The following is a 25,131-nucleotide window of genomic DNA, read 5'->3' on the forward strand; positions in this document are numbered from 1 at the left end:
AAAGAAAAAAAGCTTCTAATCAGGATTAGGATATTTTTTTTTAGTATAGTTCATGATATTTAATGTCTCCAGCAGCAAGTTTCCCTGAGCCATGTCACCTGAAGATTTAGTCCCTTTCTTACACATGCCAAAATCACCAGGTAGAAAGATGTGTTGCTCTACAAGCAGTTGCAGTGATAACCAGAAAAGCATCAAACCAAAGATTCATATAAAAGATTCATGTAAAGTCAGATCAGGATCTTGAGGGCTGATGGGACTGGGAATGTTGCTTGACCACAAGTGCCAGATCAGGCCATGAAAGTATTACTGAGCAAAAACTTTTAAATAAAAGCAAATTAAATCTACTTCACCTCTGGCAAGACTTGTATGTGTTAGTAGCAGTCGGGGCATGACTGCTATCATCCATCAGCTCCATGATTAATCAGAAAATCCTTGGAAAAAACATCAGACAAAGAGCAAAAATACTGTACCAAGAATGTTTCTCTAGTGCAGAAATGTGCTGCTGAACATCACAGTCTGTTTCTGTTCTGACAGAAAAATGTTTCTTGAGAGTTTGCATCTGTAGAACAAATAAAAAAGGTACTTTACAGCCATTTTTATAACAGACTTTTTAATGCATTTTCTTTGCAGTTTAATAATATATTTGTAGGTCTCCATACATTCCAACTGCTGTGTAAAGATTTCCAGTGATATGCTGTTTGTGGGAGTGGGAAATTCCTGGTTGGATTTTTGGTTTCCCTTCACACTTAAAAGAGAAGGGAGGCCTGAAAACTTTTCAGAAAGGATATTTTTAAAGGTATATTCAACATTTGGCATTCAGGTTGTTTAGCCTTTTTTTTTTTTCCTGGAAGACTCTATGGATCACTGGAGAGCTATTAAGCTTATGACATCAAAGGTGCCATGGAAACAAAACCTGATTAAAAGTGATTTTGGTTAGTCTGTTTTAAGCTTTTTTTTTATGTTAGCTGAAATGTTTGAATGAACATCTGGAAGAAAAAAAACTACAAGTGTTTCCTCCTCTTGTTGGAGATTCTGTTCCATCTTCCTCATCAAAGGCTGCGAGTTCCATCCATCTACATCTAAGAGGAATATGTCCAGAAACCAAAGGACATTGTTCCCCCACTATTTCTCAAACAAGGGAGAACAAGTACACAAAACAGAACCATTGCTGAGGCCCAAAACTGGCATTTTTTTCCAATTCAACTGGTAGGAAAGCTGGTTTTGTTCTCTCTGACTGCCTAGAAGGGAGGGGCTGAATTTGCTCTAGGAAGAGATTCCCTGTTCATCATTCCCTGACACGAAACCCAAGTCCCATTGTTTACAGAGTCTCAGGCTAAGATAAGCAGCCTGAATGCCTACTCCACTGAAACCACTGGGTGCTATGCAAGTACCTGCAGAGAAACACAGATTTAATTTGTAACAAAGTTTTCTTTTGCCTCCACGTAACATTTTATTGCCTAAACTTTGTTTTTTAATAGTTTTATGCCTCATGCATACTCAATTGGAAGATTTGCTATTGTTTTTGATCTGAAAACCATCATCATGCTGAAATGATATCAAATTGTGGCTGAGTATTTAACGGCCATTCCTCCTTCCTCACGCCTTAGTTTCGGTCATTCCCTGGCTTTGCCCAAACCCCTCTGTCCTGGTTCTGGCCAGGACAGGGTTAACTTTTGAGGCAGCCAGGAGGGGCACAGCCAGGCCCCTGGGGTTGTTCAATACCACCTCACAGCATGCCAGGGGGGAAGGAGGGGGATCAGTTTAGCGGGGTGAGCGGTTGGGGTAGCGTTGGGTTGCACATGGTGAGCGCTCGCGCGCGGATCGTCCACCCCTCCCGTACGCTCTGCTGTTGGTGTTGGTGTTGCTGCTGGTCGTGTCCTTATTTCATTGCTGTTTCCAGTAAATTGTTCTTATGCCGACCCATGACCTTTACTTTTTTTGTGCCTCCAATTCTCCCTTCCATCCCAGCACAGGGGGAGGGGCAGGGGAAGCGAGCGAGGGTTGCGCGGGCCGGGGTGTTTCAGCGGGAACACTAAATTGGGGAATACCATTCCTAAACCATGGCACCTTCTTACAGAGTCACTGCAACGACTTTTGTTCTCAAACCAGGGATCTCTTACCCACATATCTGCAACAGATTTTTCTCTGAGCTTCAGGGGGTTCATAACTCCCTCTCTCCGCTGTGAATACCCTTGTTTATTTTATCTTCTTTCCTTTGGAATTTTCTATATCACCCTGATGCCAACTTCGGCTATCCCTCATATCCTTCCTTTTGAATAAAATGCTTGAGCTGGCTGAATTCCAGTTTGTTGTTCAAATATTTACTTTAAGCTTACACTCACCAAGTTCGCTGCCCTCATCCTTATGCTCCACTCAGACCCTACAGCTCCTCAGTAGTTGTCCTCTGGGTTGTTTAAGTGGGTGGTTGGGTGTTTGCACTTTTGCATTTCTGAATTGCATGACACAAGACACAGTCATTGAAAGAACTCTGTTCCTGTTCTCTTAGAAAGAGACAGTGCTGTTCTCAGCCTTGGCCAAAGCTCTGAACAAAGTCAGCAACCAGTTATGAGGATGCAGCCGCAGTTCAGGTTTTGCTGGCACCGGGGGTATGAGTCAGAAGTGGCCACACTGAGGTAAGAAGAATTATACCCCTGCAATTTCTTTATTTATTTTTCACTCTGCTTTCCTGCTGCAGACAGAAGGACTCACTCTGTAGATCAAGAACAGCTGTGGAAACACTCCATCCAAGAAAGAGCCACCAAAAATCTGGCCTGAGAAACATGAAATACGAAAACTGAAAATTTGCACAAGTTTGTTCATCTGTGAAAGTATCATAAAGTGCTGTCCCATCCCACTGCTACAGTAACTGCATTCTAACCACTTTTTAGGCTCTTTCAAATGTGTCAGAAAAGTTTACTTCATTAGTTTTGCTGGCTTATTAATGTTTATTTCAGTCCTTTGCACTCCCCTAATAAGGTCTCTGGGGGGACCTTATTGTGTCCTTTCAGTACTTAAAAAGGGCCTAAGAGAAAGATGGGGATGAACTATTTAGCAGGGCCTGGTACAAAGGGGCAAAGAGTAATGGTTTTAAACTAAAAGAGGATTGCTTTAGATTAGATATGAGGAAGAAGGTTTTTACAATTAGAGTGGTGAAACACTGGCACAGAGAGTAGGGGGTACATGCCCCATACCTGGAAACATTCAAGAGTAGGTTGGATGCAGCTTTGAGCACCCTGGTGTAGTTGAAGATGTCCCTGCCTATGGCAGGGGAGTTGGACTAGATGGTCTTTAAATGTCTCTTCCAATCCAAATCATTCTGTGATGATCTAACACTGCATCTTTTGTAGTATCTAACAAAGAGCAGACAGGTTTATTTGGACTCCTAGTTAAAACCAATTTGCTTCTCTCCCCTCTCAGACAAAGTGTGTTGATTGCTGGGGGTTTTTTGGTGTTTTTTTTTTGTTTTGTTTTGTTTTATTTTTGGTTTGGTTTGGTTTGGTTTTTGGTTGGTTTGGGTTTTTTGTTTGTTTTTGGTTTTGGTGGTGGTGGTGGTTTGTTTGGTTTTTTTATGATCAGAAGGGGTTGTGTGACTCCAGCCCTGTTAGGAACTGAAGAGGGGGAAACAAGAGTGAGGTGATGATGTTAACATGCTGCTTGTTTCCTTTCCAGACTGTTATAAGAGCACTGGCCGGTAGGAATAACATCTGGAGCACAACAGGAGAGGTCCAAGGACTACTCCCAGGTATGGTTCATGAAGGGCCAGCTGATCCCTAACCTACTTGACCATAAGAGGAGTGTGTGAGCACAGCCCCTCAGATTCACAGGTGTAGGTCCTTACAGGGAAAAGGCTCAGGTGTGAGCTACTGACAGGAGTAAACGAGTGCTGGTGGTGGGAACATTCATAGGTAGAAGTCGATGTAGCAGAAATGCTCTTTTCTGCAGGAGATGAACTTCCAGACTTTCAGTATAGCAGGTATTTTGAGTGTTCTTCTACCTCCTCGTTTTTGTCAGTACTAGACTTTCTTTCTTAAGCACTGGTTTAAGCAATGAGCCAAAGCTGCAGCCTTTCTTTCACTGCTGGAAGCCTCTTGCCTTGACTCCACTCTATTTCCCCCACTATATTTTATATCCTTGGGATTAATTTTTTTTTTTAACACTTTAATTTCTTCTGCGTTTCTGTGTTCACCTGTTGCTTGTGTGTGCTCCCACCAGCTTTGCATTGCAAACCAGCCCTGGCTGCTCCCAAAGCTTCTGAAATGGCAGCAGCAGAAGTGTGAGCTGAACGGTTGGACTAGCCTGTACAGAGTAAGGATGACAGGATAATAGTCTCTCTAAACTTCATTTAAGCTAATCTTTCCTCTATCCATACTGATTATTCTAAAAAAGTCTGACTGTTTTATCATTTTCACTGCCTTGATTTTTGAGGTTCTGGCTGCTAAGTAGTGCTTTGACTGGAAGGGAACAAATAACTCCACCTTTTTCTGCATCCAGTGCCTCTTCACTAAACATGATGAGCAACTGCCCATCTTCCACATTTTTCACCATTCACAGGTCTAAAGCACATGTTGGTTATGACCCTAGTCTGCAGTGCACAATTGGAAAAGAAAGGAGGCAGAGAAAGGAAGTGTCTGAAGGCTTAGCTCTCATTGCTCTGGTCCCTGAAGAAAAGTAACGTAGAGGAAGGTGCTAAGAGACTGTGGCAGTACCTGCTAGATCAGTGACTTGGCTCTGAACAGTTTAGAGACATAATGTTTATGACAGCTTCTACTTACATGATTGCTATTCTGAAATCTCTTAACCTCTCACCTGTGCACTTTTGTGGTTGTCTTTACAATTCACAAGAAAGAATGAAGCCCTGCTGCTACATGTTCCTAAAAAATGTCTCCCTGAGACTGGGCTATCAAAGGAGGGAGAAGCAGCAGTTACAGAACTAAGCACAGCTCCCAGCCACAGGCAGCTTAAGTCAATAGCACTGCTTGAGGTTCAGGGATGTAGGGGCTGTTTTTTCTTGACTTCTCTGGTTCAGGTTTGACTAAGAAGGCTTTCTGTGATGTTAGAGATGCGTAGCCAGACTCTCTCTTGTATAAACTGCTTGCGTAATCCACATGCAAAGTTTATGTGAGGCTTTCTTGGGTAAAGCAGGAGTTGCTTTAAATGGCACTTAAACCCATCTGTTTCGCTGGAAATGCCCTTCTTTTTACAGGGTACGAGACAGGTACCTCTGTTTCTAGTACCTTTAGCTAATTTGTTTCCCTCCTTTCTCTATGAAGCAGAGAAGACCTCTGCCCTCTGGTGCCCTTGTGCCAACGTCTCCCAGCCTGCTCCCTGCAACTTCAAGTGCCAGCATCCCTGGGGGTTTTGGCTGTGTGCACACAGTCCGATGTTTGGTGTGCTCTGGGTGTCCTTGTGAAGCCAGACAGGTTACAAGTGGCAGGAGTTGAACACACGCTTGCCTTAATTTTGACCACACACGCAAGCGATCGGGCAAGCTGTGTGCCAACAGAGCCCTTCCCACACTAGCCAGCACTGGAGGAGGAGCTCCTGCAGACATGCAGTGCAGCTGAGATATTTGGCTTCGTGATTTGTGGTGGGAGAAAGAGCCTCAGCACAGTCGCCTACTCATTTGGAGGCTCTAAAAACTGCCAGTTCTGATGCCCAAAAAGCGTCTGCCCCCACACCCTCTGCTGCTGGTGTGACTCTTTATTTTCTGCTGGGGGTACAAACAGCCCACTCCGGGGAGCCACATCTCGGGAGGTGAGGAGGGAGAAAGTCACCTTGCTGACCATAAAATGCAACAGTAACACAGTAAAAAACAGGGACTATTGGGTCCAGGCCTTGGTCTGAGTTTCCAAGAATATGGGTACCACTCCTCTTCCAGATGTAGACTTGAACCCAAGCCTGGATGCGGTCCTGAGCCAGTAAACTCAAGCCTGATCTAACCCCACTTCTCTAACACATCTAAACCAGGAGAGTCATTGTTATAAGCCATTGTACAGGCTCACCTCCGGGGTGCTCAGTCCATCTTGGTTTGTCTCACCCCTGCAGAAGTCTATCTTTGCCTATTGACAAAGGGAGCTGGAGACATTTAAATAAAATCAACCAGGACCTCAATCTCCCTACGCAGAGGGTGCCAGTGCTGTGGAAGCATAACTGTAGCCACTCACCCTGTACCTCCAGAGAAACTCCTCTAGGATCAAAATTAATAAATATAGCAGCCCTTTTGGCTTAGGGAAACTTAAAACAAAAAAAATAGTAAAAAGGGATAAGAAAAACAGGTTAGTTTTTCCAAACCTGGGAAAGGGAATCCTGTCCAGGGTTCCCAGACCCAGCGGAGTTGAGGAAAAGCAGCTCAGTCCCAGCCCGAACTCGGTGTTACAGAAGCAAATAGACATTGCTGACCACAAGGCTCAGGGGTTGCTGCCTTCCCTGCAGTCCTATTCCTTGGGATTTGTCTGACTGCAGTCTTATAAGACGCCCCTGGCTCCATCTTCTCTTTGCTGTGTGTGCCCCAAACATGATAGGAAAAAAACAGGTTTGCTTTTGGGGTTTTTTATCTTTCCTGTTGGGGTACAATAATTTTGCAGGAAGCAGCAACTCTTCTGCCTCCACTGATGACTTTTTTCCCCCACCAGGCTTCTGCTCTGAAATCCTTCCTAGTAAAAAAGTCTCATAGGTCCCTGGGACCCACCAACTCTTCATCCCCAAGGATGGGGTGTGCTGGGCTGGGGAGCCAGGCTGTGAAGGCACCAGACCTGTGCTGGAGTTATATGTTAGCTCTGCACTCCTTTTCTTGCACTCCCAAAAGATGTGGCAACTTTTTAGCTATTTCCCACTCTCGGAAATCTGGAGACAACTGACTTTGCATGACTGTTCAAAGCCTCTCCTGAAGCCTGTTTCCCAAATCCCTCAAGAAAGATGCAGGGGTAAGAGGAATTAAAAGGGAGACATATTTCTTTGGGGTTTCTTGACATCAGTCACGTATTTTCTGAATGAAAACTGCTGTATGGTGACATTTATGGCATTGGCATTACGCGTCTGACATCCTACGGGTTAGCAATTCCCTTAGAAAAGGCTTGTGTGTCTGGAAAGTATTTCCTTCCTTAAAGTCTTTAATAGGCAGCAGTTGCTCGACACTTGGGCACACACATTGAATCCTTTATGTTGTCATTCACCAGGTAGCTCTCAGAAGCACCAAATAACTTTGGGTGGTGCCCCCTAAGCTCCAGATCTTGTGTGCTTTCCCACTAAATGGGGAGATCAGCAAAGCCCAAGCAGAGGGCTGTCTCTTCTTCCCCAAAGGGAGAGTGTTTTGTACTAGGGAAACCAAATCTTTCCATCAGTTTTGGAATCTCGAAGAGGAAGCTGTGACTCTGAGCTGTCTCTCTTTCCAGCAGAAACTCCTCCTTGCACAGCACGCCCCCTTTCATTGCATAATGCTGGTAGACTAGTCTAGATGTGACTCCTCTCTGGCAAGACTTGTCTTCACTCATGGTATATGGGGTGAAGGGATAACTGGAGGCTCAGCTCTAATTAGAGAAGCCTCAGCTTCACTCCCTCTAAATAGACTTCAGGAGCAATCTGGCATTTTCAGGGCAGGGGAAAAAGAAATCTGAATTTCTACAGGGTTTTCAAGCTTAATTAGAACTTGGCATGTGCTTTCAGGTGTCAAAGGGATGCAGAGACGATTTGTGAGCAGTGTCCTGACCCTGACTTCTGGGAGGGACGGGGCTGGGGGGAGCAGGGCAGCAGAAAGCTGCTCAACAGGAGTTGGGGTTTGCTAGCTCTTGGAGTCCTGTTTGTGTTTAAATGGGATATAGAAACAGTGAAACTGTTAATGGCAGTAGTTTCTTAGTGAAAATTGCCAGTCTAGCAAAAATTCAAATAGTGATAAATTTATAGGGATTTTGCTGCCTGGGTCAGTTTATGGGGTTTTGAACTACAGAAAGAAAAAGGTCTCTAAGTGTTTTGTTCTGACCAATCAAATAAATGTGTCAGATTTATTATAAAATAAGTGTATCATTATTCTCTATAGTATTTTTTTAATACATTCACATCTTGGCCAGCTACAGTTTTTATTATTGAACTGAAATATGTGCTATAGCTTCGTTTGAAACCAATCATGTGGGGTTAACCTGATCTACAACTCATATTTTGGGCAACTCCTCGATTTAAAGAAAAAATTTTTCTCCTGTGCACCACTTCAGCTGGTTGTGTATTTCTATTGGTTTCTGATTAAGCAAATGTGTGAAAGTCAAAACAGGACTGTTGACAGGAATAATGGAACACACAGGCTCTGAAAATAACAATATAACATCTTTCTGCACTTGTTTAGGTGGAGGCTGTCAATGGGTATCTGAGGCCCAGATGCAGCCTGAATGCTTTTGTGCTATTATATTGCAGGGTAAGATTATCTTTGTCCATTAAAGTAGTTAAGATGGACATCATGGCTTGCTTGGCTAGAAGTAAATCCAAGCTACTGTACACTGTTTGGTGTGTCATTTGGCTTCTGTAAGTACTGGAATACGTCAGAAGTTTCTGGCAAATTATGTATTCAAATTCAAAACACGGATAAAAAATATAAAACGGTACAAAATTATTACTTTAAAAAAAAAAAAAAAGGAAAACCTAATAGACTTGGGAAAAACTGCAATATAAAGGATTTAAGAGAGAATAAGAGGTCCACCAGACTTCTGGTGGTGAGACCTTGTTTCAGGTGGGTCACCTGCATCTCCAGGTGCAGTGGTCCCCATCATGGGCAGTCTGTTTCTTTGCACCCACAAACATGGCATCAGTCACTTTAGTGCTGCTGCCCATCTGTTATCATTTCAGATCCTTTCTTTACTCTTTTTGAGAAAGATACTAAAGATCTAAAGGGCCAACATGTAATATCTACTGCTGTGTCATCTCCTCTCCTGTCTTTTTCCCTGATTGCCCTAATATAGCTGTGGGGCAGGAAGAGTGGTAGTGGCTGACTTTTTTTTGTCTGATGTCTTTCCTGGATAGCTCCCAGATATCCCAGAACAGATATTGCCCAGTGTTTTGCAAAGGGTAAAAGCCCAAGAAAGTGACTGTATTTCCTGGCAGGTTATCCCTGATACCACAGAACATGCTGAGTTGAAAGGACCCACAAGGATTATCAAGTCCAACCCTTAGCCCTGCACAGGGACATCCCCAAGTGTCACACCATGTGCCCAAGAGTATTGTCCAAACGCTTCTTGAACTCTGTTAGGCCTGGTGCTGTGCCCACTGCCCTGGGGAGCCTGTTCAGTGCCCAACCACCCTCTGGGGGAAGAACCTTCTTCTAATATCCAACCTAAACCTCCCCTGACACAACTTCAGGCCATTCCTTTGGGTCCTGTCACTGGTCACCACAGAGAAGAGATCAGTGCCTGCCCCTCCTCTGCCCCTCACAGGGAAGTTGTAACTGCAGTGAGGTCTCCCCTCAGTCTCCTCCAGGCTGAACACACCAAGTGCCCTCAGCTGCTCCTCACAGGGCTTCCCCTCAAGGCCCTTCACCATCCTCATTGCCCCCCTTGGACACTCTAACAGCTTAACATCTTTCTTATATTGCATGACCAAAACTGCACACAAGATTCAAGGTGGGGCCGCATGCATTTGAATGATTTCTTGATCCTGGCCACTGAATGCTATTTTGGAAAAGATCCTTAAATTTCAGAGGTGCCCTAGCCTGAGTGCTCTGCTGGGTGGCTCCCTCTCCCTTTGCAGGTGGCTGTGCACGTCCCAGAGCACGCTGCCAGCCACGGGCACACCAGTAAACACCAATAAGCCAAATAAAATTCGACTGGGGCCAGTCTGCGGTGTCACAGGACTCAGGACACAGCTTACCCTGTTGGGTCTGGATCCTGAGAAGGCTGTGACAGGACCCCAGATGATGTTCACCATACCCTGTCCCTGCAAGGCAGAGAGGGTGGTGTGGCCAGGCAGGCAGGTCTTGTTTCTTTGGGGGGATGTGACCTTCTGCCTTGGCTAGGGACACCCCTCCTGATGTTCCCACAAAGCCTAGGAAGAAGTGCTGGCCCACCATGCTGAGGTGAGCTGGGCTGGCCCAGAAGGAGGAGTAAAAACCTTAAGCACAGGGCTTTCCAACTTTCACTCTGCCTTAAGTAAAGGGAAGATGATCAAACAAGGACTTGCTTCCCCCCCCCTCCCAGTTTAAGAAGTGTCTATATTTAGAATTATATTTTTAAGGCCTGAAAAAGTGATGCTGTCAAATCTTGTAATTTTCCCTTGTGGACACCAACAGTGCACCCTCATATCTGAGAGTTGCTAATTTTTGCTTTTACTACTGACACTTAAGCCTCCCTGTTTGTAAATTGTGCCCCTTTATTTTCTGGGATGTTGTTTCCCCTCCCTGCCAACCAGCTCCCCCCTTCCCCCCTGCCTGTGTCTCAGTTGTGGTGGGTGCTCTTGTGCAGGGCACCCATGCTCAGTTCCTGCTGCTCCACTCCTCTGTCCTGCTCCAGGAGGCCATGGTTTCAAGACACCGGTGTAGTCTAGAGAAGAGAACTTTTGGGAAACCTGGTTTCACAGAATTAAAACAGTGCACGAGCAAAAGATTCTTTGACAAGGAGGGCATTGAAAATCCCAGACTTTCTGAGAAGTAAAAGCCCTTTTGAGGTGTCTTGTGCATTAAAACTCGTATGGAACTTGAAGGAACTAAAGGTATCTGCTTCCTGGTTGAACTGGACTGATATGGCCGAACCAAAACTAATTTCCACCAGCTGAAGGGCTGGGAATTTCTGTGCAGGGGTGGAATGGCCTCACCAAAGCCCCATACCCAAAGGCAGCCCCTTCCAGTAGGGGTGGGAAGGAAGCCCAGCAGCCACAGCAGCAAGCAGCCCTTCCCTCCCAAAAGGCTTCCTCGTACCCTTAATTACAAGCAATTGGATCTCATACTACAAAGTTGTCAGAAGCAAACTTTGTAAATGTGCATTGTCATGGAGACAGTATAGATCAGCTGAAGGACCATATGGTTCTTTACTCCTTCGAGCTATCACTGGAAGGAGTAGACTGAGGAATATATTTAGTGTTTTCTTCTCAACGGATGACTAAAGATAAGGAAATAAAATTAGTTTGAGAAAATCCTCCTCCTTTCCTATGGGAAGTTGGCTGCTCTTTACTCTGCATTAGAAAAAAATATTACTGAGATCTCTTGTTTTACAGCTGATCATTGATGGGCATTTTGGAAAGGTCACATTCGAGAGCCTCTCTTCACAAGTGTACAGAGAAAAACACTATTAATTTCTTTTTCTTCAAAATTGTATGAAGTTGGTGCTTTTAAAAGCAGGGTCTGTGTGTGGTTTTTCACAGATAGACCATTCTTCCTTAAAAGAAGACTCTCTTGATCATACCTATATGCTCACATCCACTTTAAGACCACTTCACTAGCTTGGGGCAAATGATAGCTCGGCCCCAAGGTCCTTCAGCAACCACAAATGAGCTAATGCTGGCATTGGTGGAATGAGTAGTTCCCTGCAGCCCTGTAAACTTGCCTCTTCCCTGGTCTGGAAAAGCCCTTGGCTGCCCCTCTGCCCTTTTATCAAGAATGCTAGTTGCTTTAATAGTGGGGTTTATAATGTGATTTAGTAGAGCTGTGATAGAAATAAGGAGGCCCTTTGTCTCACAGGCTTGGAGACAGGTGCACTGGGCTAAGAAATCACAGTGAAATTGTTGATGATATCACCACTTCTCAAAAAAAGCTTTCATTTAGGGGGAAAAAAAATATGCTTTTGTCCAAGAAACAAACAAAAATATCATACGACAATATTTGACTAGCTTTATGAACCCCATTCACTGGCAACTGGACTATTGTAGCCCATATGAGCTGAACAACAGATGTAAAATTCTAGCAGCCAATCTTTAGCATAGAACAGCATTAGCATACTTCACCTGCTAATTAACAGTTTAAGCAAACAGTTGCTTTATGATACTTCATGTTACAGAATTTATGATACTTGTGCTCAAAAAGGGCAGTTTGACTGCAGTGTCTCAGCTGGAATTACTTGGGGGAAAATGTTCCCCTTGCCAGGCTGAACTTCTTGTCTCCTCCTGGAGTGCAGGTGGAAGTGGAAGATAGGAAATTCTTTCCACCTGGTTGTGGTCTGCTTGGGAATAGTTATAAATCTTCCCCATAACATAACAGTTAGCATGGTATCTTAGGAATTTCAGAGTTGGTGCTGCGGGGTCTCTCTGAAAGCAAGAGCACAGGCAAGTATGAAAGGAACATCAGCTGGGTGAGCAGCCTGGTGGCAACACAGGAGGGATCATATTGTTTGAGTCCCTTGATGCCCCTGGCTGGCTAAAAAGGCTTTGGTGTTTGGTTCTGAGGTGACAACATTGCCTTTTAACTGTTTTCCGTATTTTTTACATTCAGCAAGACAGCAAGTTATCTCCTACAGGGAGCAGTGTCAGTCACAGGGTGGTAGGAGATTGCATGAATATTTGAGAATTTAACTGGCAGCTGTGCCAGGCAGTGTGGACAGAGAGGAGGTGAATGAATAGGAAAGGGGTTTAACTGCAGCTTTTCAGACATTGGGAGGCTTTGTTTCCTAATGTTTTTGCTGTTTCACTGGCACATATGTGACCTGGGGTCCAGGGGAAAGGGACTAGAACAAAGCTGCCCAAAGCTGCTTTCTGCTTCCCTCCTTTGGGTCCACGGTCCTGAGTGAGCTACTACTTTGGGTGAGATCCTCTTTCCCTGGTCAGGCATGGGTTTGTCAGACTGGACAGGGGTGGGAGAAAGATATACACAAATTTGGCTGTGATTAAGCAAATACAAATTTGACTTCATTGGTAATAAAAGAATTGTGACATCTACCTTCTGCCTCAAATATTCACCCATTTTGCAATTGGAAGGCTTTTTTTAACACAAAACTATCTATTTTGGTTTAAATTGTGCCATGGAGTGCTAAACCAGAACATTAAAGAGGACATTCATAAGCCTGCAAAGTTGAGCCAAAAGAGAGGAGAGGCTTGAATTAACACAGCCAAACAGTTGAAGTTTGGCAAAATTTCCAGCTTCTGAAAACCAGTGTTTTTAATGGGACATATTGAACTGCTTTTTAACAGGGGGATGCTATACACAAAAAAAATGCACATCTTCTGTGACATATAACATAACTTGACAGTTTTAACCATGTGTGTAATTAGGGATATTGACTCGGTAACAAGTGAGAACGACTTTTTGCTGGCGCTTCATCCCATTAAATTGAATCTTTCCCAAGGAGGAAAATCTAGGAGGCACTAGTCAGTCACTGACTCACTATCAGCTGCCTCCTTGCTAAAGCCTGAATGTATTCCATAGTAAGTTATTTGTCACAGTGACTCAGCATTGTAGGCTCCTTTTTAATTTCTCTCTCTCACCACAGAGCCAAGAAAATCTCCCACCTCCCCATGCCGTATGCTACTGAGATAGCAGTTTGTATCATCGGCCAAAGGATAACACATTTAAATGTATGCAAGGAGCCTTATAAGGGCATTAACACTTGCCTCCAGGATGGACGTCATGATGGCGAGCCAAGGAAGAGGCGCCAATAATAGATTCCTTGTGTTTGTACGTGCCACGGTGACTATTTGTGCCATTCGTGGGAAACTGAGTGATATGCCAGACGGCGAAGTGTTTCATTTATCCAGAGTCACGGGGGTTGATCTGAGTGAGTCTTCACTCAGACATGCAGCCCCGTTCCTGGAAAGGTCAGCAAGCAGATCCTGCCAGCCTGGGGGCTGGCTGTGTGAAGGGGGCTGGGGACCCACCCCAGTCCTCTCCCTTCATCAGGTAGCTCCCCTTCAGCCCGGAGAAGTCGATATTAAGTGATGGGGACTCTGAGCTGTGGCACTGTACGTGCCTCGACTTGGACACCTCTGCCTTGGCTTCCCCTGTGTAAACGGGGGATGATGAGATGACCCGTGCTCAGCCAACTGCCCTGTGTTCTCTGCACTGAAATGCCAGTCCCGTTAATTGCAGCGTTCCCCGGCTGGTGCCTCAAACCAGTGGGAGAAAAAGATGCTGAGCCCAAATGCCTGCTTGGATTACATCATTCCCAAAACCACAGCTTCATCCATAGGGGGGTGGGGGAGGACAGCTGTGTGATGTAAAAAACGGCCAGTGGTGCCCATCTTGATGAAGAAAGGGAGAGAAGCAGAATAATGCTGCTGTTTCTCTCCGCCACCTGATGAGCCAAATGCTTTCTCATGGCATCGCCTCATGTTTACTCAAGTAATGACCTGCTTTCGTGTTGCTTTATCCCTCAGGACATATTGGCCACAGGTGTAACCTGTGGAGAATTTAGAATTCGGGCAAAGAAGTCACAGGCTTTTGTACTGACTGAGAAAAGCTGTTTATTCTGCTAGGAACTGGTCTGTGTTTAGCCAGCATGGGCAGGATGGGAACCAGACCAAGTAACCAAGGGCTGCAGGGGGAAAAGGTGGATCTTATCTGTAAAGTTCCCCAAACATTCTGAAGAGGGAGTGCATTGCATGCATCACTTTTTTTATTTTAGTCTAAACTAATATAAAGTACTCAAAGCTCAGTGAAAGAAGTGAAGTTTGAATCCGTTTTGCCTGGCTTCTTGGTGTAAGCGTGGCTTTCAATTAAAAATTAAGACTGCTGAGATCCAAAGAAAGGCAGACAAAAACCATTTCTATTCTGCACCCTATGTGATGGATGACAATCAAAAGAGAGAAAGAAAAATTAATTGGGTTACAACTGTACTTGAATGCCTACAAATGGAAGCCTGCACAACACTTATCTCATTTCCAAAATGTTCTATGAAATCAATCATTTTCACAGTTAGGAATGCACTGTACTCCGTGTCAGAGTGATCCCACCATAGGCAGCAGCATCTTCCCTCTGACCAGTTTGCTGCCAGGTAGGAAAAGCACTGCACACCGGGAGTCTGGGAGTCCCTGTGTACAGATATACTTGTCAGTACAAACAAGAGTGTGCACACAGTAACCCAGGCACTGTTTGTGACTCCATGGCCAAGAGTTTTGCACAAACAAAATGATTGTGACTTATGCTCACCGTTTGGGCTCCTGTGCTGGCCAAGGGGGAGGGTGGATGTCTGTGTTCCTTTTCCTGATGGATTGCAAGGCTTCAGCTCCTGGAATTTTAAGGACCTCTTTCTGTGCTGACAGCTACAGACAGAGCTCTTGTGAATGATGTCATCCATCACGAAACCTCTCCAATCACCTTTGTGTAAGGATGTAGTGACCAGACAGCTCAGCTGAGTTCTGCATGTGCTGTTTTTCTCCTGAATCCTTCCATCTTCTCCTCCCTTGTTACCCAAGCATTTATTTATGAAGGTATTTGGGTACAAAGGTCGAGTTCAATAGTTCAGTTCCTAGGGTTTACTTAACACCACATGGGATGGAAGGTGAGCCTGATGGAAGATACTCACAGGAAGGTCCATTCCCCAGACCCAGCCTTGTTAGAGAGGGGCAGGTTATGAACTCCAGGAAAAATCTTCCAAGGTTGAGAGAAGAGTAAATAACACGTCAGCCTAGGAAATTCAGGCTGCCTGAGCTCACCTGAATGGCAGCATGTGTGCATATACACAGCTGTAGATATGTATGTGTCACTGCTGCATTTTTCCTATTGTATGTGCAGCATTCTTGGTGCCTGTCCATGACACTACATGTAGCAAGTGTTGTACCACATTGGAGGTTAAGAAGTGAAGAAAACCGTATGAGGCATGTTACTGAAATATTAACTACACCCCCTGGTTGGATCTCACGGCTTTAAAACATTAGAAATACTCTAATGGCAGATTTTGGAGTCTGTTGTTTTCCAAGGCTGTTTATTCATCCCCTTTTGGAGAGCAGGAAAACAGGCAAAATTCAGATTTTCTCCAGACCAGAAGTGCTAAGCTGATAAACAGTTTGGAGCATCACAGTCCACGGCACCATCAGCTTTGTTGTATCTTTGCAAAACTCTCCTCACAGTCACCAGGGATGCCTTGACAATATCACCTTTTTTTTTCTCTTTCAAACTCTCCATCATCTTATCCCAAGAATCATTGTCATTATTAAGAACCTTCTGTGATCCAAAGTCCCAACTGAGATGACATTTTCAAGCTTGTCCATTTTTTTCTGATCTTTCAGATGCAAAGGTATAGAGCTTAGGAACCAGCCATGTAAACAATTGCCTTGCACATATAGAGGCAACACCACAGGAAATATTTTTCCAAAGAAAATGATAGAATGTGTTTCACATTACTGTAGGAACTTCAAATGTGCTGCTGACTTGTCACGTAGAAATGAAGAGAAAATAAAAGTATGTGTTTGATACTGTTCTATTTTATATAAGAGTCAAAGTATTTTTAATGTTTTTCCTTGATAACTGAGTAAAGCCACAGTAATGACTTGGAATATAGTTCTCATCTTTCCCATCCATGATGGAAAAAATCACATCCTCAGAAACAGCATATGTAGTGGGTAGAGTGACCCACTGCAGAAGTGAAAGTAGAAGTATGAATATGTTATACCAACATTTTGGCATAACATTTTAGAAGTTTCAGGTGAGGATACTTCCATACAGAAACTTGAATGGTGATTCTGGTTACTGATGTTACCTTTCTGATTGATTTGAGTTCAAGAAAAAAATAGCAGTATTTCCTAATAAAATGGTAAAATTATGCCATGAGGTTGCAATGAAAGCTCAAGTGGTTGAGTTCCTCAAAAGTTCCTTCCCCAAATGCTTCATTTCTTATCACCCTTGAAAGCAAATGGAGTCTAGTAGCAGAGTGTTATTACAAACAGCCCTAAGGCTTTGAGCAGGTTGCCTTTCTCAGGAGGTGAGCGTTTTGCTTGGTCTCCTACCAGCTAATGATAGCCCAGTCAACTACTGCAGAGTGAGAGGTGGCAGCCTCCAGCAGCTCTGAGAGTGGTGACCCTCCTCTTTCCAAGCATTCCTCAGAGGTAGCAAGGCAGACACCACGGTAGCATAATGGGCTTCACACAGGATTTCGTGTTCTCTCTGAAGAAAAGCATCACCTTTGCAGCACCAGGTGTCCATTATCCTGTATCAGCTCTCAGCTCCACAGATTTATGATGACAAAATGGGCATCGACTTGTGAACATAACCCCCCTTGACTTTGCTTTCTACAAATAACTGCAGGACATGCAGTAGGAAAGGAAGTATTTGTGCTGTTTTTACAGCTACTGAAAACCCAAATCAAACAGAACAATCATCCAGCCCTAAACTACCCTGATGGAGCTCTGTAATGGCCTCCTCAGCAGCCACGTGGCTCAGTCCTTGCAGCAGGTATGGGCTGACACATCTCGGCGATTTGAGTGTTTGCAGGCTGGAAAGGCTCACAGCTTTAAAGTGATTAAAATAGGGCTGGAAAGGTGACATGATTGCCATGGAAATTTCTTTGAGGCCAGAAGGCAGGTATCACCTCTGCTGGAGCAGGTCAGTCTGGGAGAGGGCCCTGCAGAAGGTCCCCCTGTGACCTCCCTGCTCTACCAGGGCAGGTCCCGCTGCTAAAATAAAATGCATTTCTTGGTTTATACAGAGGGATGTGCAGTAGGAGATATGAAAGCATTAACTATGTCCCTCTTTTAGTTCATTCTCTTTATTTCTGAGTGTAATCAGGCCATGGCTGTTACCCATATTAATAACTTACATTTTTATATCTCCTCATGGCTGAAAGTCTCAAATCCATTTTTGTTAATAATCGCTCCAGAAAAGTAACTTTTCCATTTCAGAGATGGGGAAACCAAGTCACACAGATAACAAACTATTCACCCGCACATGTGAATATTGCAAGGGGTGGTAGAGGTCTCTTAATTTCTAGCTGTACACTCCCACCCCAAGTTTTGAGGGAAGCTTCCATTTTTCCATGACCTGTAGGCGTTGCTGCTTGCTGACAGGACCCAGCTGGTTGTGGCAGAGGAGAAGTGCAGCTGTGGAGGGAGCATCAGTCTTATGTAAAACGTGATGCAGACACCAAACATCATCTAAAACAGCAGAATGGGGGGTAAAAAGGTCTCTCTGAAAGTGGAGCAGTGAGACAAAGTGACCATGGAGAGATGACGGCAGCACTGGGCGATGCTTCACGGCTAATTGCTGCTTACAGTGTCCTAGCACTAAACTCCACACTTCTCATGTCTGTGACAAAACAGGAAGCCCAACACTCAGAAAGGCGAGATCACCTTAGCTAGAGAAGATCCTGCAGATGGATCTCTCAGCCATTGAAAAGCTTTAATTTGAGATTGATTTTTCCGTGGGTCAAGCAGGGGTTGCTCTTTCACACGGCAGTTTTGTGCTGGGGAGCGTTTGGGTGTTCAACCCTTCACCACGAGTGCCGTCACTTTCTAATAAAAGCATCGATTTGTAGTTTTGGGTTGGAACGCCTAGGACAGATGTCACTCTGCCCCAAAGTCATAAATCCTCATGGTCTTCCTCATCTGGCAGCCCTCTGTGATTAAAGCAAGAGCTCCTTGGAATGATGAATCACCCAGGCTCATAGGTATTCACTCGCCGTCTCACCGCTGCAGCCCACTCTGTGTTGTCCAGTCTCTGTTTGCCTGACATAAACAATAGATAAGATGTCAAACATGCAGAATTGCTCTGAAAGGAAACAGCAATGATCTCTAGAGCTCTAGATTCCTTATTTCCTTTCAGGTTTGGAAATTAAATGTGGGGATTCTCTAAAACTAACAAAAACACTGGGGTGGATGGCAGTTTCCTTTATTTGTGTATATAAAGCATGTTTCAGTGCAGCAGGGAGAGAGATGCCATTGATACCTCACAACAAGCACACAAATTACTGGTGTATTTTGTGTAAGTAATTCAGATCCTCTTGGTTTTTTTCCGCAGCGTTCTCTTCTATTTATCAATTTCTTCCCTGTATCTCCCAGTTTGCCTGCATCTTCATTCATCATTCATTTACAAAGCCATTCTGAGCATCAGAAACCAATTTCCTCCCTGAACCCAGTCCTGTAACAAAACAAGGCTACCCCGCACACAAGCAATGTTATGAAGATGTGTGGTGTTTTGAACAGAGGAGTGTGTAGCAGGAGGTGGGTTAAGACTAAAAAGAAGCCAAACTGTGTTTCATGAACTAAGTCTTATCTTCAGCTCAGCATCCCTCCACAACATAAAAATAGATGCTTTCCACTTTGTTCTCACACACAGGTCTGTAAACTGCCATAAAAATACGCATCAAGTCAGCAGACACTGAATTTTGACTTGCATTTTTGTTCTCTTCTCGCTCCTGGATCCTTGATTCCTTTCTCCAATCAGCTTAATTAGCCCAAGCCCACCCAACAAGTACCTGGCTAGCAGCTACCTACCCTACACGTGCTGCTCTGCCTCTGAATCACTGCCTTGACTGAGCTCCAAGGGCTCTGCTTTACTCCCCCTCTGGGTGTGCATGTATGAGCATGCAAGCTGCAGGCAACCCATGTCTCATCCCTATCTGTAGATAGCAAACGTAAATCACCTGGGCTGTTACACAACCAACACCTTACATCTGTACAAATTCGCTGCTCTGTTCACTGGTGCGTTTGCTTTGGTGTGTCTGACTAGTGAATCTCCGTGGTGGCAGGACCTGCGTGCCCTGCAGATGGAAGATTGCATCCTCCCAACATTTCCAGGAGGTAAGGAGCTCACGCAGCTCTTGGTATCTCCTCAGAGGAGAGATCAGGTGGCTTGTCCAGGAGGGCATGGGGAACCATGAAGCAGGTCGGGTTTAGAGTTTTCCTGGGGTGTCCAGGCTCGTGTTGCATGCTCCTGCCTGTCTCACCAATACCTGCATCCTTTACAGACCATGCATGTGTAGGAGGAGAAGGTGAGGGAGCCTGAGATTGCACAGCTACAATGGTTTTTACACACTGTAGTACTGCTCCAATTTTACTGGGAGAAGCACTGTCACTTCTTAGTACTTGGCCATTGAACTCTGTATTGTCTGGGAGAGTGGTTAAGTGAAAATGCTTTTTACCAATCTAGCCATAATTTCTGTGTGGGAAATAATGATTATGTATTAAATTATTTTTGTCGACTTCAGTTTTTGCTTTTGATAAGATTGAGGAAAATACTGAACATTTCAGATCCTGTTCTCCTAGTCCCACCTATTCCTATAAACAAAAAGCCTTGTGCATGAAAGGGTCACATCTGTAGGACAGCATGGCAGAGACGTGGAGTCTTCCTGACTTTTTGCACCCTATCTCATACAAATAACACGTTTTCACTGTAGCACCTATGCTGACAGTGGTCCTCCAGTGCACCTCCGGCGAAAAGTCTTCAGGTAGCTCATTTCAACCTACAGGGCATCAGGAGCTGAAGGAAACCATTTCTTGTGCCATTGCTCTCATTCTCTAAACTCCAGTTTTTATTCCCTAAATAGCTGCATTTCTATTCTGGTTTATAGCCAGTCTTTGTCTCCGTGTAAAAAGCTTACAGGTGCATGTAAATATGTGTTACTCACATATGTATAGTTGTACAGAAAGACTGGGAGGCAGTAGGTCTACATGATGCCCAGCCTTTCATTCTGGAACATGACACTCCTTTACATAGCCACAGTCCTCAGATCAGTAAAAGCCTTTTCACTTGTCAGAGCCCTTCTGCCATTCCCGCAGATGTTAGCCCATCCTCTCCTCTGCCTGGCAGCCCTGGGCTCATGGGGATGTGGAGCGGGGAAGGGGGACCATGCCCTGCCTGCCTCCCATCCCATGAGCAGGCTGTAGGACTTGCTAGAGCATGGTGTGTGACCACCAGCCACATCTCCATAAGGAAAACTTGAAAGGTCTTGTCCGAATCCCAACCTTGACTGCTTTGGGAGGAGAAGCAGGTTGCGAGGGCTGAGATCCAAGAGAGAGGCTCAGATTTTAATCTGTTCCTAAGAATTTGGAGCTGCGCTGGAGTCAACACCTGGAGATGCCTCCTCTTGCCTGCAACCCAGATGCACCTGAGACACCTAAACTCTTGTGTCTTGTGGCACCAGTATCTCCCCAGGTGCTGTTGTACTGGACTGGCACAGCACTTCCCACTGGGGCCTTCTCACTATCATCTCTCCCTGTGCCCTCTCTGCTGTTGACCCCCAACAAATACCTCCTCACCCATTAGCATTTCCTGCCTTCCACACAGAAAACTTAGGTGTCACCTGCACCTAATCCCTCCTGGCTCCATGGGCTCCCATCCTACCCTGTTTCCTCTGGGGAAGCTGCTAGAAAGACCCCGCATGCTGCCGACAGCTTGTCTGGCTGGTCCAGGAAGAGGCAATTTCCTGCCTCCCTCCATAAAACACAGCAGCACCTCCCAGGGCTTAGCGTGCGCTCTGACATCAGGACAAAATTATTTCAGAAGTTTCTTGCTTTTGATGGTGCCAACAAGGCTGCAGTGGGAAGAGTAACTTAAGATCAAACTTATAAAATGGCACACATAAGGTTGAAAAATGTTGGCACATTGTACTTATTTACTTCACATGTCTATGATTTCTGTCCTCTCCATACTGATGAGTTTCAGAGCCCATGGGTTATTCATCAGCACTTTTTGACTATCTAGATTAGTAAATATAAATGACAGAGAATAAGGTCTACTAATCAGTTTGCACAACAAAAAGCCTTTATCATAATAAAGAGTTAGGTTGGACAAAAAGTTTCTAATTAGCTTCATTTAGTTGTCAATATAGTCAAGCCATTATTGGATTGAATTGAACAGTTTTTGCTTGGTTTTCTCCTTTATTGTTTCTATAAGAGGCCCAAGGCACCTTAGATAGATGCAAGGCTGCAAGACATTCTGTGTAAGGTGGATCAGCTCCACAAAGCCATGGTGCTATGTCAATTTAAGCAGCTAAGAATCCAGCCTGCACTTTTCAAATTTCATTCAAGGCTCTTTATGTAGCTTTATGTTGTTAACTAACTGTACAACTTTTGTTTGAATCCTTTCATCTTACCATTGTTCTGGCTTGTGTTGCCCTACTCTCTTAGAACACTCTTTAGACCAACCCCCAAAATATATTTTTTGAGAGAGACTTAGTGGTACAGGAAGGTGTCATGCTAAGATACAGTGATTTATGTGCTCCTGATTAAGTTTAAATAATTGAGAAGTACTGGTATTCCATGACATTCTTCTTACCTACTTAGTTGAAATTAATCATCTGTTTTTTACCTTATGGTTTATCTTTTAGATTTTACTCCCAGATTTTTTCCTTCGGAGTACTGACACATACTTAAGGTTTAGTGGGGATTACTCCTGAGCAAGGAATGTCAAAAGACTTGTGAGAAACACAAGAAAAAAGATAAATGTAAGATTATTAGAGACAGCAACTTCACAGCAACTGCATATTTAAGCCAACAATCAAACCCACTGAAAGCCAGGGAAACCTTAGGCCAAATTTCATTTCTCTCATAACTGCACAGATCTCAGAGACCGAAATTATTGATAATGATAGACATCTTGAGTTATCCTGACAAATAATCTGGAATTATCTTTATTGTAGTTATCTGAATCTTCTCACCTCCCTTCCCTGGTAGTTGCCTTCTCCTCCTCATGGAAGGCAGGCTGCCCAAAAAATGAGTCACCCACAAAAGATCAGAAAACATTGGCAGGCATCATCTACTCTTCAGGCCTGTGCTTTGTCCCAAGTGCTGATTGATGAAAAGCCTGATTAAAGAGAGAAGGCTGGTGGCACAGCATGGGATGGCTGCCGTGGCACGGAGGGCCCCCAGCACCACAGGGCTCCGCAGGTGAGGCTTGCTGCCAGTGCCCGCCCGGGCAGGTGTGCCTCCAGCCACCCAGCACAGCACATCCCGGCTCCACGGGGGCTCAGGGGGTGAGCCCTGCACTCATCTTGCTGCCGAGGTCCCGTAGCTCTAAGCCAAGGTGGGGTTTAGAAGGATACCCAGTCACAAATGGAAAGCAGGAACGGGGTGAGCGGCACAACCACTGTCGGCTCACAAGCAGCAACATCCCCTGCCTTTGTGACCACCTGGCTAACCTGGTCTCCTGTGACAAGGTGACCTGATTTGTGGATTAGGGAAAAGCTGTGGATATTGTTTACCTGGACTTTAGCAAAGCCTTTGACACCTGGAGAAAACTGACTGTTCATGGCCTGGATGGGGGTACTCTTCACTGGGAAAAACTGGCTGGGTGGCTGAGCCCAAAGAGTGGTGGTGAACAAAGTTATGGCCAGCTGGAGGCCAGTCACAAGTGATGTTACCAGGGCTCAGTGTTGGGGCCAGTCCTGCTTAATGTCTTTATTGATGATCTGGATGAAGGGATCAAGAGCACCTATAGTCAGCTTGCAGACAACACCAAGCTGGGTGGGAGTGTTCATCTGCTTGAGGGTAGGAAGGGTCTGCAGAGGGATTTGGATAGGCTGGATCCATGGGCTGATGCCAGTTTTATGAGGGCCAACAAGGTGTAGGTGCTGGGTCCTGCACTGGGGTCACAACAACCCCAAGCAGCACTACAGGCTGGGGACAGAGTAGCTGGAAAGCTGCCCAGTGAAACAGGACCTGGGTTGCTGGTTGACAGCAGCTGAACATGAGCCAGCAGCGTGCCCAGGTGGCCAGAAAGGCCAGTGGAATCCTGGCTTGTATCCACAACAGTGTGCCCAGCAGGACTAGGGCAGTGATCATCCCCCTATACTTGGCACTGGTGAGGCTACACATCAAATTATGTGTTCATTTTTGGGCCCCTCACTACAAGAAAGACATTGAGGTGCTGAAGCAAGTCCAGAGAGGGTCAACGGAGCTGGGGAAAGGTCTGGAGCACAAGCCCCATGAGGAGCAGCTGAGGAAGCTGGGGGGCTCAGCCTGGGGAAAAGGAGGGCTCCCTGCAAGGAGGTTGTAGGGAGGATGGAGATTGGCCTCTTCTCCAAGTTAAGAAGCGATAGGACAACAGGAAATGGCCCCAAGCTGGAGCAGGGGAGGTTTAGATTGGATTCCAGGAAAAAATTTTTCGCGGAAGGGGTTGTCATGGATTAGAACAGGCTGCCCAGGGAGGTGGTTGAGTCACCAGCCTTGGAGGTGTTTAAAAGACAAGTAGACGTGGCACATGGGGCCATGGTTTGGTGGTGGGCCTGACAGTGCTGGATTAACAGTCAGATTTGGTGATCTTAAAGGTCTTTTCCAACCTAAGGTATTCTGTTATTCTATTCTATGATTCCATGGCTCTTCTATAAAACTTCCAAATTCACTGCCCCAGGGTGCAGGCCATGGAGTAAATGCACAAGAAACATGTTGTGATCCACAGGTGACTCTTAACCTTTAGAGTAGACAGTGTGAGTCTGAGAAGGCTTAAGAGCTGGAAAATCTGATTGCTGTTCCCTCACTGTTTGCCCAAGTCCTCTGCTTTTTCTCCTAATTTATGTACACACTGAACAAGTCATTTTATCCCCAAATTAATAATTGCTCCCTGCCAGTGTTTTGCTGCTAGGCCACATGAATGCATGCATATCCTTGATATTGTGATACAAATATTTTTACATGGATCTTTTCCCAGTGTCAAAGTAATATGCCCAGAAGACACGGGAGAAGAGTCATTATATATTTCTTAGGAAAAAAGTGTTGGGACTGCCAAATCTTGACCGGCATTATTATTGTGGGTAAACTGCTTAGGGACCAAGCCGCACTATCAGAGTCATTTACTGGCAGTTTAGACGCTCTCTGCCTCAGTTTGTCTTCTTGTAAAATGGACACAAAAGTGTCCCTCAAAGCTGTAAGGATTAATTCAGCTTTCTGAGAGATTTGAGATAGGTGCCTGAAGCAAAATAATCAAATGTGATGCTTCTGCTGATGAGGGTTTTATGCTGTACAGATTCAGGAATAAGTTATATGCATAGTTTTGTAGAATTAGGTTTAGTAGTATTATTACCTATCAGTAATCAGACTGGTAAACTAAAATAAGACATGATCTAATTCACACCAAGAGAGATAGGCTCATTAAATTGAGCAGATTTGGTTTGTGCTTCTCCCATATCCCTGTAGTTGTACCGCTCTCATTGAAAAAAAAATCCCCATTTGTAATTGTGCCTCAAAGTATTTATCCTTAACTGTAGAAGCTGCACTGTTCTGCCCTTTATCGAGAAACCTGGTATATGGTAGTTTGTGACATTTTCATTGTGAAAGACACTTAACATTAACCAGTTATTTAGAACCAAA

General features: G+C 44.7%; 1 protein-coding gene across 1 annotated transcript in view; it reads left to right on the forward strand.

Moving 5' to 3' along the window:
• Positions 1 to 12,069: 12,069 nt before the first annotated feature.
• BDNF (brain derived neurotrophic factor) overlaps positions 12,070 to 25,131 on the forward strand; it is a 58,656-nt gene continuing 45,594 nt past the window's right edge. Inside the window, exons 1-2 of the mRNA XM_017826958.1 lie at positions 12,070 to 12,080; positions 19,010 to 19,016. The gene's annotated coding sequence lies outside the window, so the exon portion shown is untranslated. The remainder of the gene's footprint in view (positions 12,081 to 19,009; positions 19,017 to 25,131) is intronic.

Source organism: Lepidothrix coronata, unplaced genomic scaffold (genome assembly GCF_001604755.1).
Source record: "Lepidothrix coronata isolate B3197 unplaced genomic scaffold, Lepidothrix_coronata-1.0 Scaffold133, whole genome shotgun sequence".
Taxonomy (NCBI): domain Eukaryota; kingdom Metazoa; phylum Chordata; class Aves; order Passeriformes; family Pipridae; genus Lepidothrix; species Lepidothrix coronata.